Source organism: Penaeus monodon, chromosome 36 (genome assembly GCF_015228065.2).
Source record: "Penaeus monodon isolate SGIC_2016 chromosome 36, NSTDA_Pmon_1, whole genome shotgun sequence".
Lineage (NCBI taxonomy): Eukaryota > Metazoa > Arthropoda > Malacostraca > Decapoda > Penaeidae > Penaeus > Penaeus monodon.
Genome location: NC_051421.1, coordinates 2,693,374 through 2,698,810, shown reverse-complemented (window position 1 = coordinate 2,698,810; position 5,437 = coordinate 2,693,374).

Below are 5,437 nucleotides of genomic sequence, written 5' to 3'. Positions count from 1 at the left end.
TTTTTTTTTTTTTTTTTTTTTTTTTTTTTGTGGGGGGGGGGGGGGGGGGGGAGGGATGTGCGAGTGCGGGGTTTGCGGTTTTATCTCAAACCATCCCCATAATAGGCAACCCTACTTTTAAAAGAAATATGCATATAACAGCTTGTATCCCCACCCGCACATGCTTTCAGGGAAATTTTCACCCACGTTGGAATATTTCAAGCCAAACCCATGACCAAAATTATTTTAAAAAAACTCATAAAAATTTAATGTGGTGGCCTTTCGATCGAAAAATTTAAAATGACCCTTGGCCATATGCGTGAATTTGTTTCAACGTTAAAGTTTTTTATATTTTTTCCCCTGCTAAAAAAAGTGCAATTATTCGTCATGCAAACACCCTTTTTCTGACATTTATGATCCACTATGAAATTTGATTTCTTTAAAATGTAAATCATAGCATTCTTTTTTTTTGTTTGTTGTAGTAATATTCACTTGTTATTTTCGTGGGGTGTTTAATTTTGCCGTGAGAGATAGCAGACGATAGACGGACAGAAAAAACAGACAGACAGACAAACAGACTGACGCTGACATAAAATAAACACACACACACGCAATATCAAAAACAAAACAAAAATAAACAAAAAAACGGGAAAAACGAGAGCAAACAAAAAACCGAATAAACGACATAAAAAAGAAAATAAAAAAAAAAACCAAAAACCAAAAACCCACCTTCCCGACTTGCGACTCTTGACCGAGGACAGTTGAAAAACCCCTCAAACCCGCCATTATTGCCAGGGGGATCCCGATTTAAACAGACCGTTTTGGGCGGGGGGGTTTTTAATTACCTCTAGCCCCGGGGCCTCCCCCCCCCCTCCCTCCTCCCGGTCCTTTCTCTTTAACATGAGGCAGGGATTAGTTTGAAAGGGAAATTAAAGTGTGTATAGATGACAGATGGGAGATAGATGGATGGGTATATATGATCAATAATAGATAGATCATAGATAGACGTAGGTAAAATCTACAGTATTAAAAGTGTGTGTGTGTATATATATATAATATATTATATTAATATATATATTAAAATAATATTATATATATGTGTGTGTTGTGTGTGGGTGTGTGTGTGTGTGTGTGTGGGTGTGTGTGGGGTGTTTTGTGTTTGTGGGGGTGTGTGGGGGTTTTGTGTGGTGTGGTGGGTATATATTAAAAAGATAATGCACAATACATGCTAACATAAATATGTGTGTTGTTATATTAAATATCTATGTTATATATATATAATATATATAATATATAATATTAAAATTTAAAAATATTATGTACATACTCATACTAATACATAAAACATTTCATAATAATCATGCATCATACTAATACTCATACTAATCTAATCATACATATTTTTCACACACATCCCCCCATACATAAATACAACAACATACATACATACAACTACTACATACATACATACGTACTACATACATAATACTCTAATACATACAACATACAACTACATACACATACTACATACATCTTTTATACATACTACATACTCTACGTACGTACGTGCATACTACATACTACATCATACAACATAAAACACCATATACATCTACATACGTACTACATACAACATCTACATCATACTACTACAAAAAACTACGTACGTACGTCCCATACATCATACATACTACATACTTCATACTACATGCATACATACATACTAAAAACATACTACACATCATCATACAAATTTACATATATACATAAACAACATACATACATAATACACACATCCATACATCACCCACCTACACCATATATCATAATAAACAAAATGTGATAATTCGTGTATATAAAAAAATGTACGTATTCACCAACACAAACACACACATACATTTGTTGTGTGTGTGTGCTCATTTTGAGCACGGGGCCCTCCCACCATCCTTCGCCACTCAACTCGACTTGCCTTTTCTTTCCACTTTCCCTGAGCCCCCAAATTTCTTGATGTTTTGCTCGTCCGTCTTCGTTTGCCTCTTCCTCTGTTTCCCAAAAATGGTGGTTGTTTTGTGTTTTGGTGTGTGGTGTGTGTTGTGTGTGTGTGGGGGTGTGTGTGTTGTGTTGTTGTGTGGTGTGTTACTTATAATGTGTAAATATATATATATTATTTTTATATATAATTTTATATATACTATATATTAATATAATATAAAATTATATTTTACATTTTATTATATTTAAATTTTTATATATATTATCTATATAATTATATATAATAATTATTATATATTTATTTATTATATATATATATATAAATATTTTATATAGTATATATTATTATATTAAAATATATATAATATTATTAATTATATAAAATATAAATACAATTAGCATATTTCGAAAAAGAAAAATTTTTTTACATTAGATTTCGCAATGAACCCTGAATTATTTAAAAATTTAAGTCTATTCACGACAATTACTGATAATCCCTTTTCAAAAAATAAAAATGTTCCTAAATATTAGATATTAGTCACGCTTTTATGTCGAGAGGAAATAAATACAAATTGTTTTTTTGTATCTGATGGCTTTCTCGTATCGATCCTCCTTATTGGGATTTTAGGGTTCCCCTCTCTATTTATGACTGTTTGTTTAACGTTTTCGCCTCCTATTCCATGTTTTTGCATCCACCTAATTTTTTATCTTCTTTCTTTTCCCTTTCTTAAAAATTTTTACTGTCTCTCTTTCACACAGATATATACAAGAACAATCATCGTGTGTGTGTGTGTGTGTGTGTGTGTGTGTGTGTATGTGTGTGTGTGTGTGTGTGTGTGTGTGTGTGTGTGTGTGTGTGTGTGTTGTGTCTGTGCCCTGTGTGTGTGTGTTTTAATGTGTATATATAGATGTACTGTATGTATAATATATACATATATATACATCATATATATTATATATATATATATATATATATATATATATAATATTATATTTTATATATATTTGTCCTGGGTAAGACATAAACTGCACCCTGGGGTTCCCTTTTAAACAAGGATAGCACCCTATTAGCTCCCTATGCCAGGTTGCGGTGAAACTGTGGGCAGCAGGGCAGTGGATTATCTGGTGAAAACACCTTCGTTCTACTGATTACGGGTTTCCCCAAAAATAAATTCTGGCGTATTACAGTGTAACTGTTTCAAAGCGGCAGATATAGTTCCTCCTATTAGTTGGAGACTGCGAGTTGAGGAGCCTGGGGATTCTACTCAACTTTTATTTTCTCCTGACAAACCACTACACCAATGATTAAATACAGAAATGAAAATTCATACCACATCGCCCGTCGCGTGGGTTATCAAGGGCGCGTTAGTCAGTGGGCAACCAGGCTGACAATTTTTAAACATGCATCTGGAAGACAAAAAAGATAAAAAAAACATGTCCAATTAAGAAGCACATTAAAAATCGGAATGTGGAACGAAAGGAAAATAAAAGAGATGGGTAAATTACATACTGTCTGTACGAAATGGATAGATACAACATTCAAAACTACTAAAATCAGTGAGACCAATTGAAAAGTAATGGAAGTTTCAAAACTAAAGAAAACAAGACAGTTCTTTTTTCTGGAAAAGAAGAAGGAAATTATAGTCACGGAGTGCTATGATTCTCACAAAAAATTTGGGGGTGCAGCCCAAAAATCATCGCTTTTTAAAAGTCAATGACAAGAAAAACCTCATAACATTGGTATTACACAATGCTACGCACCAACCAAACATTGCAAGTGATGAAGAAATGGAAAATTTTTTAAAACACTCTCCAAGAAACTTTAGACCAATCCCTAACAGAGATGTAAAGTAATCATGGGAGACCTCAACCCCAAAAGTAGGCAAAACGATCTGAAAAATGACACCTGTGGAAAATTCGGCCTTGGAGATAAAAATGAAAGAGGTAAAGATTTTATTGAAATCTGTAGTACAATAAACTAGTTATAGCCAAATACATTGTTCCAACCCCAAACCCAAGACACTTGTACACTTTGGTTTTCACCAGACAAAAGAACACACAACCAAGTTGACTACATTGTGCTGAACCAAAAATGGAAAAGTTGCATAAAAAATGCCAAGAAAAGACCTGGTGCCGACTGCAACAGTGACCACCAACTACTAATTATCGACTTTCAAATAAGACTCAACACCACCTCTAAAGCTCGATTACAAAACTCTTGATAACAATTACAGAATTACAGTATCAAACAAATTTGAAGTCCTCAATCAATGTGAAGATGATAAAACACCAAATGAGTTGTGGGAAGAAGGAAAAAATCTTGCTGAGCGCTGCTTAAGAAACTATCGCCAAATAGAAAAAGACAAATTCCCCCTGGAAATCTGAAAAAAACACTAAGTGAAATTGAAACAAGAAGATGCCTAAAAGGGTATCAATAATCCAGTTGAAGAAGTAATTTACAAAAAAAAAAATACAAAAATTCAAAAAATTATTGCGAAAAGGGAAAATATTTAAATGAACATTGCCAGAGAATTGAAAACTGTTCTATCAATAAGACAACTAAAGAACTCTACCAAGGAGTACGAAACATCACACGAAAATTTAAACCTACAATGGACACTATCAAAACTGAAAATGGACTTGTTTTATGTGATGGAAATGAAGTCAAAGATAGATGGAATCAATATTGTTCCAACCTATACAAAAAGAATAAAGATCTAACAACAACATTAATTAGACACAATGACAGCGAAGATGAACCACCGCCACTGATAGACGAAGTTATAAAAGCCATAAAAGAGTTAAAAAATAAAAAGAGCCCGGGAATGGATGAAATAACAGCGGAACTAATAAAGAATGCTGGCGAAAGTGTTGAATACTTCTTCTACAAAACTTTGTACAAAAATTTGGAATGAAAGAAGAGGGCCAGAAGACTGGGAAAAATCAGTCTTTGCTCCCATACCTAAAAAAGGTGACCCCACTCCAATGCAACAATAACAAGACAATTGCATTAATAAGTCACAGCAGCAAAAATTTTGTTGAAAATTATTGCTGAAAGAATGAAGTTGAAGGGTTAAGAGAAGATATTGCAGACGAAAAAGCAAGTTTTTTTTGCCCTGGAAAAGGTACCAGAAACCAGATTCTAAATCTGAAATTTATCATAGAGAAAAACAGAGAACATCAAAAAGACCTATGAACATTGAAGTCAGAGATAGAAGACCTGTGTTTCATCGATTACTTGAAAGCTTTTGATACTGTTAATCACGATATCCTCTGGAATAACATGAACGATATGAAGTTTCCAAAACACATCATCCAACTAATAAAAGCCATGTATGACCAACACAAGCAACTGTAAGAACCATTTATGGGTTAACAGAATGGTTTGAAGTCAAACAAGGAGTGCGACAGGGTTGCATTCTGTCTCCGCACCTCTTTAACATATATTCTGAAACAATTATGAGAG